Genomic DNA, 14,172 nt, shown 5'->3' with positions numbered 1-14,172 from the left:
AAGGTGGCTAAACTCTGTGTCTCACATGTAAACCATATTAACCCGTTGTCAAGAAGTGTCTTTATCAGTCCAGGGAACAGCCTTTCAGACAACCCAACCAATATAAGAACACTGACGATACTCACACTGTGTCTATACTACAAACACAAAGTGCTCATCATGAAGCTCGGGAGCAACGGAGAATGTGGAGTCTGTCCTGGGGGAATCCATTCTGAGAGCACAGAGCAAAAGGGGATTAGAACAAGATTCAATTCTGTTTATTCATCCTTGTATCCTGTCTGCTTAACTTGCCCCTCTCTACTTTTCCTTCACCTACATATGCATCACACTACTAAGTATTCTTCTTGAGCGAACAATGGCCATGGTTCTTGCCCAACCAAGAATACGAGCCTTCCTGATAGCACATGTGGCAGGTCCACTCACACTGCCAGACCAATCTACTTTGTTCAGTTCATATTACTGACACTCTTATTGCATATAGCGATACATTTTAATTGGTAAACATCTTAGCAGTATATTTATATTCATACTTTCAACTAATTTTAAAAGTACAAGATCACTTGTATACACTGGTAGTATCAAGGGCATAAACTAAGTATTTTATGATGTGGACCTCAGGCTCCCAGACCAATAGTCATGGCACCATTGGTCATCGCAGATCCAACACTAGCCCTCCTCTTCTCCGTTAACTTATGCACGTTGACTGAGCAGCTGATCAGGACTACAACTGAGATAATTATAAATCACAAAAATATCATCAAGGATGCTCGTATATATGCAGAACACTGTATTCGGCCATGACTATTCTTCCAAATGATTACAAGTGCTTCTTTAAAACACTGGACAGTCTTTAAAATTAACCCAAACCAAGACATAATATCAAACAAAGACTAAATATCCTCATACCCTATTTATCCTCTTAAAAGAAACAGAGGATAACAAAGCTCATGACCAAAGCACAACATATAAAAATCATTTCTGGGGTATCCATTCTAAGGGTACAAAGCAGAAGAGAATATAAGAAGATTGAATTTCTGTTTACTTATTCATCCATTCTGCACGCTTCAAATTACTCCTTTTCTAAGCAGTCATCTAAATATATAATACAATGTACTATTTTGAGTTGTTTTGAGAAAACATATAACTGTGGTTCTGAACCTATCAAAAGCATTGCCTATAATTTTCCTGATTTGGCAAGGAATTTTCAATCATGAAGTTTGAATCAATTATTACTGCTAGAAATATACTTTATTAATTTTTTGCAATTATCCCTTGATTAGAAAATCACTCCTCTTTTGGGTTTTCTTCTCTTTTTGTCTGGTTATTTTTTGTTGTTGTTGTTTTTTGTTTGTTTGTTTGTTTTTGTTTTTTGAGACAGGGTTTCTCTATGCTATACTTCTGGTTGTCCTGGCTTGTCTTTGTAGACAAGGCTGGCCTTGAACTCACAGAGATCCTTCTGCCTCTGCCTCCTAAGTCCTAGGATTAACATATGTGTCAACACAACTGACCTTTTTTTGGGGGGGGGGGTCTTTTTAAGACAGGATTTCTCTGTGTAGCCCTGGCTGTCTTGAAAATAACTCTGTAGACTATGTTGGCCTTGAACTCAGAAGTCTACCTGTTTCTGCCCTCTGAATGATTCAATTAAATACATGCATTATGTTGCCTGTCCCAATTTTATTTATTTATTTATTGATATTTTATCCAATTGTAAAAGTATATCATTCTTAATATCTGTCACCAAGACCATGAGTATACATTAAATATTTTACAAGGTAAACTTCAGACTCCCAGGGCTACAGTCATGATTCAAGACTTATATACCAACATTGGCCACCAATTATCCAACATCAGCCCTCTTGTTTTGTATTAATTTATGTATATTTATTGAGCAGTCAACCATTAGTACTATAGAGATGATTATGAATCACAAAACTCTAAGTATACTAAACTTTAAGTATACTTTTAAGCTCCATGGGCTCTTTTGAGATAATGGGGTATGTCTTTGGTTACACTTTCTTAATTTGACAAATTTCTTAAACATTAGGTTTCATGCACAAGCTCTTTTAATTAACCGTTTAGCCAGATCTTCTCCACCAGGATGGTAAGGAGCTCTTTACCAATGCAGGAAGAGCCATTAAAGCAACACAAAGCAACAGAAGGACACTGAATGTCCTCACACTGTGTTTCTATTACGGACCCAAAGAGCTGATCACAAAGGCCACAACCAAGCGAGCGTATGTACATCATCTTAGTGGGAGAGTCTATCCTGAGAGCACAGAGCAGAAGCAAGCATGAGAAGACTGATGTTCTGCTCACTTACCAATGCCTTAACCATCTCTTATCACTCACCTAAACATGTGTGACATTATGGGGTTTCCTTCATGGGGAAAAAAATCACACAGGGCTGTGATCCTACCGACAACATGGCCTATAATTTTAACTAATGTGGCTTCCTTAGTCATTCATTCTAAATGAAGTATTGTATTTTGTATATATTATTATGCACATGGTGTAGATTTATGTTTGAACTAGAAAGTGCCTTGAAAACTAATTTTTATTTATATTTAATCCACAATTATTGAGGAGACTATCACTCATATCTTCATCCAGGGTTATGGAGTAACTACATTAAAATAATAATAATTATTATTATTATTATTATTCCATGTTCCATGACTCATATGGCACCAGTGGTGATCACAGATCCAACACCAGCACTCCTTTTCTATACTAATTTCTATATTTTTATTGAGTGAGGTGTCACTGAGATAATTATGAATCATAAAAATTTAAAAACAACATCCTTCAATATACTGTGGACCTATAAAGGAACCTTTGTTACACTCAGAATCTTTCTGCGACACATTCTTAATTGAGCAAAATTTTGTGAAGTTATGTCTTATCTACTTGTGATGGCAACCACTTGGCCAAGGTTGGTCTTCTAGAAAAGAGGGCTTTTATGTATACAGTGAACAGTCTCGAAAATTAATCCAAAGCAATACAGGTCCACCGGCTATACTCACTCGGATTCTATGCTGTAAACACTAGGAGCAGATCACGAAGCTCACGGCAAAGGGACAATGTAGAAATCAGCTTGGCGGAATCCACTCTGAGAGTACACAGCAGAGAATATGAAAGCATTGACGTCCTGTATGCTCATCCACGCACTGTGATTTATGGTATTACCCCTCCCCTCTCATCATGCACATAAGTGCTTATTCCTAAGGATGTGCTCTTCTGTAGGAAACAAACGGCCACAGCTCTGGCTCTACCAAGAACATCGCCAATGATTTTGGCTTCTATATGATCCTAAATCAAGAATATAAATGAACCTCTGTGTTTGGCATGCCTATCTAGTCTTGTGCTATGGATGTATGATTTGAATTTATGAAATGGAAATGACTTGTTCAATTTATTTGTATTTTATCGAATTTTGAAATTACACTATCCCTACCATAATCATGTGTACACGGAATTTTTATGATGTGGACCTCAGACTCCCAGACCTGTAGTCATGATACACGGCTCGTACGCATCCAGTGGTCATCACAGATCCAGCAGCAGCCTCCGCCTCTCTATTAACTAATGCATTTTGCTGAGCATTGATTACTAGCACTATTGAGATAACTGTGAATTATCAAATGAATCACAAAAACCTAACGATAGGATCCTTGAGTCTCCTTAAGAGCTCCTCAGGATATTGCTGTGTTGAGTATCTATTTTGTTATATATTCTTAATTTGACAAAAATATTATTAAACATTGTGTTCATGCCCTTGGCACATTATTCGTTTGGCAGTGGCTGCTCATCTCGAATGACAAGCGGTCTCTGTGCATACAGGACCAGCATTTCAGAGCACCCCAAATCAACACAAGGACACTGACTATACTCACACTGCATGGATACTGTGAACCTAAAGTGCTGACCGCAAATCACAGGGCCAATGGAGAATGTGGAAGTCCCATCGGATGTATCCGCCCTGAGAGCACAAAGAAGATGAGATTATAGCGATTGACGTTGTGTTCCCTTGTCTACGCATTTGATCTGCTTCCCTTGCTTCCTTTTCCTTAGCCACCGTCTAAGTGTGTTGTATACTACTATGTGTACTTGAGAAAACAAGTTGTTCTGATGCACAAAGAGCATGGGCTTTGATTATTGTTTATATGGCATCCTCCATAACACTATCAGAACAAAGCTGACTTTGGTGTAGTAAATATTAGCGTTACTCTTGCTATGTAGAGATTCCTTAATTAGTAAAAGATTTCTCAATTCACTTCTATTTATATTTTTATCTAGTTGTAAAGGGAGACTAGGGTACATATCTGGTGTCCTGCTTATGGGTATAGGCTAGATAATTATGTTGCAGACTTCCACCAACAATGGTCACCATAAATCAAAAATCAATCCTCCTCTCTATTAATTTCTAAATGTTTATTGAGCAATAGACTATTAGTATATTGACATAACTATGATTCTCAAAAATCCAAAGACAAGATTCTTAGGTTAATTCAGCCCCTTATAGGATTGCTTGTCCTGTTTAGTATTTCTTTAATTATGCAACTTAATTTGGATAAATATTGTTAAATATTTTATTTCACACAGATGCCATATTTACTATTTGGACATGGTTGATCTCCCAAATTAACTACCAAAGTTTTATCAATAAATGAACAGTCATTAGAAGAAACTCAAACCAAGATATGAATATTGACTACACTCAGGTGCCGACCTTAGAAGCACAAAGAATGGCTCAGAAGGCTCAGTACCAAGAAGGCACAAAGAAGAAGAGACTATAAGAAGATGGGCATGCTGTTTCCTTAGGTCATGTTGTCTGCCTTTCTGACTCTATCACTCATCTAAGTATACCATATACCGTTATCTACCATTTTTTGGGAAAACAAGTGGCCCTTCTCTAACCATGCACGGCAAGGATCTTGCCATTAATTTTAGTTGATATGGCATCAAATGTCATCATGTACGAATGTGGAACTCTGGTATGTTTTATTAGTATTTTTGACATAGAATAATGTCTTGATTGGAAAAGAACTTAACTATTTACTTTGTTCCTGTTTTAGCTGATTGTAAAAGTAGGTTGTTCCTAACATCTGTCACAAGTATATACTAGGTCTGTGGACCTCAGACTCCCAGACCTATAGTCATGAGCCATGAATCATACGCCACCACTGGTCATCACTGATCCAACATCAGCCTTCTTTTTTCCTACTAACTTATAAATATGTATCACGCAATAGATCATGAATATTACTGAGATCATTATGAATCACAAGAATCTCAGAAAAAAAAATCTGAGTATACCTCAAAGATCATCAGGATTTTGCCAAAAAATGGGCAAATTTTTCTATTTCAAACATAACTTATTAAACTCTTGGCCACTGTTACTATTCTCAGATGCCAAGTAGCTCTTTATCAATACAGAGACAGCGACTAAGACTAACACGAATGTACAAAGAACAGTGATTATACTTACACTGTGTCCATACTATGAGCCCAAAGACCTGATGATGAAGTTCAGGACCAATGAAGTATGGAGATATAAGGTTGGGGGTATCCATTCTGAGAGTGGAGAGCAGGAGAGGTTACCAAAAGATAGCCATTCTATTGATGGAACCATGCTTTCTGTCTTTCTGCAGGACCGCTCTCCTCTTACCACTCACCTAAGAATACTATACTATATTACATGGCTTTTTTTTTTTAAAGAAAACAGCAAGGATTCTAACTTTAAATAAAATATTACCTATAATTTTAGCTCATGTGGCATCTTTGAGTCATCAACTCTGATTGAACTAGAATGTGTATTACTAAGTCCTATTAGTACTCTTTTGGCACAATTATGTCTTGACTAGAAAATGCTTTACCAATTTACCTTTATGTGAGTTTTATCTAATCACTAAAGTAGACTATTATTAACATCTGCTATGAATAGAATTGGTATGTGCTAGATTTTTTTTTTTTTTTATGATGTGGACCTCAGACTCCTAGACCAGTAGTCATAATTAACAATCATACGCATCCAGTGGTCATCACAGATCCAGCATCAGCCTCCTCTTCCCTATTAATTTATAGGTGTCAACAGAGCAGTTGATACCTAGTACTATTAAAATTACTATGAGATAAAAAAAATATACGGGCAAGATCTTTAAGTATACTTTAGAGCGCCTCAGGATTTGTCACTATGATGAGGGGCATCTTAATGTGCCAATGTTTTTGTGTTTGATGCTCTTGCCATATTAACCCTTTCGTTGAAGCTGCTCTTTTTAGATGATCACAGTCATTTACCAATATAGTTAATGGCTTTGCAAAACAAACAAAACTAACACAAGAACAGTGATGATACTTACACAGTGTCTATATTACAAACACAAAGAGCTGATCAAGAAGCTCCCAAGCACGGAAGAGTGTGAAAATCAGCCTGGGGTATCCATTCTGGGAGTACAAAGCAGAAGAAACTATATGAAGATTGACATTGCGCTCACACATCCATGCATCCTCTCTGCTTGTCTTCCCTCTGGCTTCTTACATTACACTATTTCTTGTTCTTTTCGATAAAACTAATAGCAGTGGCCACTTTGCTTTATATGTATGACCAGTACTCATCCTGTGGAATCGTAGCAAATCTCGAAATGCCTTGCAAACTTATTTTTACCTTTTATCTAATTGCAAAAATAGACTATCACTCACATTTGCTGCCAGGATCCCATATATAATCTAAATATTTTATGATGTGGACCTCAGAATCCAGATATGTAGTCATGATCCACGAATCATATGCCACCCATCGTCATCATCGATCCAACATCATCCCTTTCCTTCGCTGGTACTGTCTACATTGCTATGGAGCAACACTTAAGGGAAATATCCTTGCAACACTTAGGGGAAATATCCTTGCATATACATCAAATATCTACAGGATCTTTTATCTTGTTAGCACTTGTTAAATTATAAATTCTTAATTGGGAAAGATGCTGTTACACATTCTGTTTCACAAAGAAGCTTTACTTACCATTTGGGCAAGGTGGGTCTTCCAGAGGATGAGCAGCATTTTGACAATAGTGAGCGCAGTCTTTCTAAGTAACCACAACCAAGGCATGAACTCTAACTACACACAACTGTGTCTATCTTAGGACTACAACGATCAGAGCAGGAATATCACAACCAAGGAAGAATGTATACATCAGGTTAGGGGGATCCATTCTAAGAACACAAAGTGGAAGAGAACACGAAACAATTGATAGTCAGTTTATGCCTACATCAAACTATTCCTGCCACTATCACTCCTCTATGAACACAATACACTATTTTGCGTTGTTTTTGATAAAACAAACAGCCATGCAGATCCTACCAAGAACATGGCCTATAGTTTCAGTTGACGTAGAATGGCATCCTCAGCCATCAGCAAAGTAATTATTGTTTGGTAGACAGTCTTGGTACTCTTGTTATGAAAACTACAATCTTGATTAAAAGTAACTTCCAATTTATTTTATTAATATTTTATCTCATTATAAAATGAAGTACTCAGTCTGTCATTATGGTCATGGGCATATACTCTGTACATAAAAGTACATAAAGACCTGTCGTCACAGTCCACGACTCCTGTGGCACCAGCAGTCATCATTAAGCCAGCATCAGGCCTCCACTTCTCTATTGATTTATGAGCAACTGCTACCTACAACTACTGAGATACTTATGAGGCAAAAGGACCTAAGAACAAGATCCTTGAGTGAACTCCAGAGTTTACAAAGATTTTTTTTTTGTCATGAGTCCTTTTTATTACACGCTATTAGTTATTGGGGGGAAAAAACTTTTAAAACATTGTGTTCACCCACGTGCCATATTAACTCTTTGGCAATGGCTGTTCTTCTCAAATGATAAGTTTTTTTTAAATCAATGCATGCACAGATACTAACAATAACATGAACCAACACAGGAATGTTGACTGTGCTCCCACTGTGTCTTACTATGAATCATAAGAGATGAACATGGAGCTCATCTCAAAGTGAGAATCTGCAAATCAACTTGGGGAAGTCCATTGTGAGAGTATACAGCGGACGAGAACTAGAAAGCCTGGCATTCTGTCCACTAGTCCATGCTCTCCGCTAGCTTGTCTTACTGTTCTCTTATCGCTCACATAAATATGCATGATACTACAATGTTGTTATTGAGGAGACAAATGGCAATTATTCTGACTCTACCGGGAACTTTGCCTATAAGTTTAATTCGTGTGACATCCTCAGCCATCACATCTGAATGAAGTATATGCTTTGTATATATTTTAATACTCTTCTGCAATTAAGTCTTGATTAGAAATGACTTAGCAATCTATTTTAATCTAACTGTAGATTATTCCTAATATCTGTCACTAAGAATGTGACACTAAACTAATATTTAATGGTGCAGACCTTAGACTCCCAGACCTGTAGTCATGATCCACAACTCATAATGCACCAGTGGTCATCACTGACCCAACATTAGCCTTCCACTTCCCTATTAATTTCCATAATTGAGATAATTATGAATCACAAAATAATCTAAGGACAAACTTTTTCAATACACATCAGACCTATACTCTACTCACACGGTGGCTATATTATGGATCCAAAGAGTTGATAATGAACTTACAACAAAGAGAGAATATGTTAAAAAAAAAATCTTAGGGAAAATCCATTCTGAGAATGTAACGCAGAAGAAATAATAAAAAGACTTTTATTCTGTATATTCTGCTCACTCATCCACATCCTCTGCTTGCTTGTCTCGGCCTTTTCTTCTTGACACTCATCCAAGTGAGTATTATACAACCATGTGAGCTCCTTGAGAAACAGCCATGGCTTTGCCACACAATGAACATTGCCTTTAAAACATGGTTCTTACGGCATGCTCAACCACACATGGGTGTATATTGTTAATACCCTTTCTATGAAGTGACATCTTAATTGGAATATATGCTACAAATCTGTATTCATGTTTAAAACTAACTGAAAGACTAGATTATCACTCATGGCTGCTGCCAGGGTTAGGGGGTGTAAGTTAGGTATTATGATGTAGATCTCAGACCCCCAGACTTGTAGTCATGATCCATGCCTCATACATCAGCCTATACTCTTCTCTATTAATTTCTATGTGTTTATGAGTAATTATTCATACTATTGAGATAATTATGAATCAAAAAAATCTAATAACAAGATCCTTGAGTACAATTCAGACTGCTGCATGATGTTTTGTCCTGCGCAGGATTTCTTATACAATCTTAATCTGCCAAAATTTTGTTAAGCATTGTGCTTCACACACTTGCCCTGATTGCCATACGGACAAGATTGCTCTTCCGTATTATACAAAGCATTCTGTCAATATAGTGGGCAATCTGTAAGCAAGATAAATGAAGGTATGCGCGCTTAAAATACTCACACAATGTCTATCCTACCAATAAAAAGGCTAGATCGCGAGGTTCATTTCCAAGTGAGACTACATGGAATCAGCTTGTAGGGCATCCATTCTGAAAGTATAGAGCAGGAAAGGTCATAAAATGATTAGCACTCTGGTCTCCTCTCCCCCTGCTTCTCTGGCCCATTTTCCCTTATCTCTCATCTAAGTGTTCATTAATCTACAGTGTTTTCTTCTTGGGAAAACAAGTGGTCATAGCTGTGACCCTGCAAAAAACATTACCTACCATTTTACTTTATGTGACACTCTAGGCATCACTGGTGAATACAGTACAATGGTTTCGGTAGATTTAAATTGTCTTCTTGTGGAACTATTTCTTGATTGGAAAATGACTTACTAATATATTTTTATTTGTATTTGCCTAATTGTAGAAGAAGACTATTCTTTGCATCTGTCACTGAGATGATGGTTATACACTAGATATTTTATGATGTGAACCTCAGACACAAAGACTTGTAATCATAATCCATGACTCATAAAACACCCATGGTCATCACTGATTCAATATCAGCCCTCCTCTTCCTATTTATTTAGGCACATTTATTGAGCAATTGATCGCTAGTACTATTGAGATAATTTTGAATCACAAAAAAACTTCAAGATCCTTAAACCTCTACAGGATCTTTGGCAGTAATGACTGTCTTGCTCATTTAAACATTCTTACTTTGGCAAACTGTTGTTAAACATTGTGTTTCATCCACATACCAGAGTAACCCTTTGTCTACAGCTCTTACTAGATGGCAAGTAGTCTGTTGTCAATACAGAAACAGCCACTAAAGCAACACAAAACAACACAAGAACACAGGCTATACTCACACAGTCTCTATCCTGCACACACAAACAGTGAATCTCAAACTCAGGACTAACGAAGAATGGGTGAGTCAGCTTGGAGGTACCCATTCTGAGAGTAGAAAGCAGAGAAAATTATAAAAGATTAACATCATCTTTACTTGGCCATGCATTCTGTCTGCTTCCCTTGCTCATTCTCCTCCATGCCCCTCCTCTAACGTCCATTACTCTTTAATGTGCTCTTCTTGAGAGAACAAACGGCTACAGCTATGATCCTACCAAGAGCATTGCCAATGATTTTAGCTCACAGGAGATCCTCACTGATCATAGCTGAACGGACTGCTGATTGGTATATATGCTCAGCCTTATTGCTGTCAAATTATATCTTAGCTAGAAAATGACTTCCAAATTTAGTTTTATGTATATTTTCTCCCGTTGTAAAAGTACACTGCCTCTTACATCTGTCGCTAAGATCACAGTATGCACTAGATATATCACGATGTGAACCTCAGACTCCAAGTCATTTAGTCATAATCCATGACTCATACAGCACCCATGGTCATCACTGATCCAACATCAGCCCTCCTCTTCCTACTAATTTAGGCACATTTATTAAGCAACTGACCACCAGTGTTACTGAGATAATTTTTAGTCACAAAACAAAAACAGGAACACCTAAGGAGAAGGTCCTGACACTCAAGATACATTAACAGGTCTTTATCATCTTTTGCAATGATAAAGACCTTTTAATTATACGTTCTTAATTTGACACAATTTTATTAAGTCTTAGGTTTCAAACAAACACATGCTACATACTACTCTTCCAAAGTTGTTAGTGTCCTTATTGCTACAGGAAACACCCCTTAAAAGCAACATGAGTTGATGTCAGATGACATACTGTACTTACACTGTGTCTATATTACAATCTGAAGTAGCTTGTTATGACTGTCATGACCAAGGGAGAGTGCGAAAATCATCCTGGGGGCAGAATCCATTCTGAGACTACAAAACAGAAGAAATCATTAAAAAAAAAAAAAAAAAAAAAAAAAAAAAAAAAAAAAACCTGACCTTTTTTTTGTTCATTCATTCATGCAGTCTGCTTGATTGCCTTGCTATCTCTTCTTAATCACACATCTAAGTATGTGTGATAAAATCATATGTTCTACAGGAATGAAAAAAAAAAAAAGCCTGGCACAGTGGCACATGCATGTAATCCCAGAACTCTGGGAGGCACAGGCAGGTGGATCTCTGTACGTTTGAGGCCAGCCTGGTCTACAAAGCTAGACCAGGACAAGGACAGCCAATGCTATGCCAAAAACAAACAAACAAAAAAGTCTTAGAAAATCAAAAAGAAAGAAAGAAAGAATAAAAACACTAGACATAGCTCTGACCATAAAAAGAAGGCAGTTTATGATTTTTACTTCGTGTGGAATTCTCATTCATTCTGTCTTCATGACCTGCTATATATTTTAGGTATATTGATAGCACATCGATTGTATAATTATTTTATCAAATACTTATTTTGATCTGTATGAGTTTTTTTAATCTGCATGCATGTATGAGTGTCACATGTGTGTGGTGCCTACTAAGGCCAGAAGACCCTCTTGAACTAGAGTTACAGGGAGTTGTGAGCTGCCATATTGGTGACTGAACCCAACTTGGGTCCTTTGAAAGAGCATCAAGTTCTTTTATCTACAGAACCATCTCTCTAACCCCAGAAATTATATTTAAGTTGTAAAGCGCCTTTCCAGTTTACCTTTGTTAATGTTTTTGTCTAATTGTAACAGCAGATTAACCCTACCATCTGTCCCTAAGATGCGTATAGATTAGCTATTTTATGACGTAGACCTCAGAGAACTGGACCTGTAGCTGTGATCCACAGCTCATGTAGCATCCGCGACAATCAGTGATCCAACACCAACCCTCATCTACTGTATTAATTTCTCTCTTTGCTTCTTGATGAACACATCATTTTACTAATAACAAATAGAGTCCTCTGGGTGCCAAGACTTAAGAATGAGATCCTTCGGCACGCTTCACAGCAGGACTTGCTGCCTTTTGTCACATTAAGTTTACCTCTTTCCTTAGGTATTGCTACATTTGCACATACTAACTAATCGATATCGTGCCTGACAGCCATGCTGAACCCATCAGTCAGCCATTACATATAGAAAGGTATTTTGGAAAGCCAGAGGAAAATGCAAGCAACCCTTGGAAACATCCACTGTGAGAGTAGAAAGCAGAATATATGTATTACACCCAATTATTTTTACATTTCTTTTTCAATGCCATTAAGTGTAAGGGAGTTAAATTCTCTGGAAACCTTTTATTTCTGTTTCTGTTTTTGCTTAAGAACTCTGAGCATGCACCAGAGACTACAAGCACTTATACCTGTTATTTTTGCAGAAGTTTTAACCAAAGTTTTAAAGTTAACAGTTCATTTCTTCAACTGGCTTTAGGGTATGGTCCTAGTTAGTTCTTTGGTCAAAATGACACAAGCTAGAGTCATTCTGGAAGGAAGAACTTAAATAAAAATGTTTCCACAAGACAGGCCTATAGGCACATCTGTGGTACATTTTCTTGATGAATAATTGATGGAAGAGGGCTGAGGGTACTGCAGATCCTGGCACTCTAGACAGATGCTCTTGGGGGTTATGAGAAAGCAGGCTAAAAAAGTCGTAGAGAACAAACAGAATTCCTTTATGGTCTCCGCTTCAGTAGCTACCTCCAGGTTTCTGCCTTGAATTTCTGCCTGACTTTCCTTGATGATGGACCACCAACTGAAGATTAAATAAACTCTCTTCTCCCATGTTGCCCCTGGTCATGGTGCTGATCACATCAATAAATACTAAAGCCATTTTGTACATATTTGCAGAATTTATGCCATGCACTTATTTTCCTAACTGTCAAAAGAATAACAACTGTCTTCACTTTTTGGTTTATTTGTGTAATAATTCCTTCAATAGTCTGAGGTACAAAAATATAGTGAAAATTAATTTATACAAACATCCATGACTGTACCTAGAACCCCAAGTATAAACCACAGGCTGTAAGATGTAGCCCTCATACAAATAAAACAGTAGTCATGCCCTTGATTCATATGCCACCATATGCCATCATCTAGTTCACATGAACCCTACACATTTTCATTAATTTATACAGTTATTTACTGAGATCCTTACTGTTTTGTATTAATAACAAGATAGCCAAGATTTATAAAAGCTTACAACTGATATCCTTAAATATGCTTTAAAGCCATCTAAAGGATCTTTGGCCGTTCACTGCGGCATTATATCCATCCTCATTTTACAGATATTTATAAAATTTGTCATGTTGCATCCATCATTAACTGTGGGTATCATTCTTGAGTTACACAGAATTAAGTTAACAAGAAGGAGAATTTATCATAGAACACGAGACATAAACTATATTTACACAGTCTCCTGTGCTGCCAAGACCCAAGGTTTGTCATGGACCACATGCCCAGGGAAGAAGGGTAACTCAGCTTAAGAATATCACAATGAGATGGAAAAAACAGATTAGACACATAGTTACATTCTATCCAATACTTGTGTTGTTTCTTTCATATTTTACTAATTTAATTATATAACAGCATGATATTTTCTCCTGGGGAAAATAGATATGAGGCCTGGGGTCATATTGTAAGAATTGGACCGCCATTTTAACACTGCGCACAGCTCTAGTCTACTTATTTATAACAGACTTCTAAAATCTGATGTGTATATTGTTAGTATACTCTATGGCATTATTTTTACAATTTGAGACTTCTATGCCCTCTTTTATGTCTTATGTACTAGTCTAGTTAAGAAAACCTGTGAATATAAAAATCAAGATAGCATACCGTATCGCTCCTGATATCTATCCCACAACTACACACTACATATATGGTCTAGTATGTGCCTGAGA

General features: G+C 37.1%; 2 long non-coding RNA genes and 8 other non-coding genes across 10 annotated transcripts; all 10 read right to left on the bottom strand.

Annotated features, from left to right (window-relative positions):
- Positions 1-62: 62 nt before the first annotated feature.
- LOC127194113 (uncharacterized) lies at positions 63-3,107 on the bottom strand. The gene is made up of 3 exons (XR_007831242.1): positions 3,024-3,107; positions 2,178-2,266; positions 63-211 (listed from the first exon to the last, which is right to left on the bottom strand). It is a non-coding gene; the product is annotated as an uncharacterized LOC127194113 (long non-coding RNA).
- On the bottom strand, positions 1,773-1,844 carry LOC127197180 (small nucleolar RNA SNORD113/SNORD114 family). Its single transcript, XR_007831614.1, has one exon. It is a non-coding gene; the product is annotated as a small nucleolar RNA SNORD113/SNORD114 family (small nucleolar RNA).
- Positions 3,108-3,485: 378 nt separating the features above from the next.
- On the bottom strand, positions 3,486-3,557 carry LOC127197082 (small nucleolar RNA SNORD113/SNORD114 family). Its single transcript, XR_007831592.1, has one exon. It is a non-coding gene; the product is annotated as a small nucleolar RNA SNORD113/SNORD114 family (small nucleolar RNA).
- Positions 3,558-5,129: 1,572 nt separating this feature from the next.
- On the bottom strand, positions 5,130-5,201 carry LOC127197061 (small nucleolar RNA SNORD113/SNORD114 family). Its single transcript, XR_007831588.1, has one exon. It is a non-coding gene; the product is annotated as a small nucleolar RNA SNORD113/SNORD114 family (small nucleolar RNA).
- Positions 5,202-5,981: 780 nt separating this feature from the next.
- LOC127197104 (small nucleolar RNA SNORD113/SNORD114 family) lies at positions 5,982-6,052 on the bottom strand. The gene has a single exon (XR_007831596.1). It is a non-coding gene; the product is annotated as a small nucleolar RNA SNORD113/SNORD114 family (small nucleolar RNA).
- A 690-nt stretch (positions 6,053-6,742) lies between these two features.
- Positions 6,743-6,813, bottom strand: LOC127197077 (small nucleolar RNA SNORD113/SNORD114 family). Its single transcript, XR_007831591.1, has one exon. It is a non-coding gene; the product is annotated as a small nucleolar RNA SNORD113/SNORD114 family (small nucleolar RNA).
- A 248-nt stretch (positions 6,814-7,061) lies between these two features.
- On the bottom strand, positions 7,062-10,504 carry LOC127194102 (uncharacterized). The gene is made up of 3 exons (XR_007831239.1): positions 10,273-10,504; positions 9,421-9,508; positions 7,062-7,212 (listed from the first exon to the last, which is right to left on the bottom strand). It is a non-coding gene; the product is annotated as an uncharacterized LOC127194102 (long non-coding RNA).
- On the bottom strand, positions 8,412-8,483 carry LOC127197098 (small nucleolar RNA SNORD113/SNORD114 family). Its single transcript, XR_007831595.1, has one exon. It is a non-coding gene; the product is annotated as a small nucleolar RNA SNORD113/SNORD114 family (small nucleolar RNA).
- On the bottom strand, positions 9,889-9,960 carry LOC127197091 (small nucleolar RNA SNORD113/SNORD114 family). The gene has a single exon (XR_007831594.1). It is a non-coding gene; the product is annotated as a small nucleolar RNA SNORD113/SNORD114 family (small nucleolar RNA).
- Positions 10,505-10,746: 242 nt separating the features above from the next.
- Positions 10,747-10,818, bottom strand: LOC127197085 (small nucleolar RNA SNORD113/SNORD114 family). The gene has a single exon (XR_007831593.1). It is a non-coding gene; the product is annotated as a small nucleolar RNA SNORD113/SNORD114 family (small nucleolar RNA).
- Positions 10,819-14,172: the final 3,354 nt, after the last annotated feature.

Source organism: Acomys russatus, chromosome 1 (genome assembly GCF_903995435.1).
Source record: "Acomys russatus chromosome 1, mAcoRus1.1, whole genome shotgun sequence".
In the NCBI taxonomy this organism is placed as follows: Eukaryota; Metazoa; Chordata; class Mammalia; order Rodentia; family Muridae; genus Acomys; species Acomys russatus.
The sequence above is the reverse complement of the archived record's forward strand: the minus strand, read 5'-3'. Positions and strand labels throughout refer to the sequence as shown.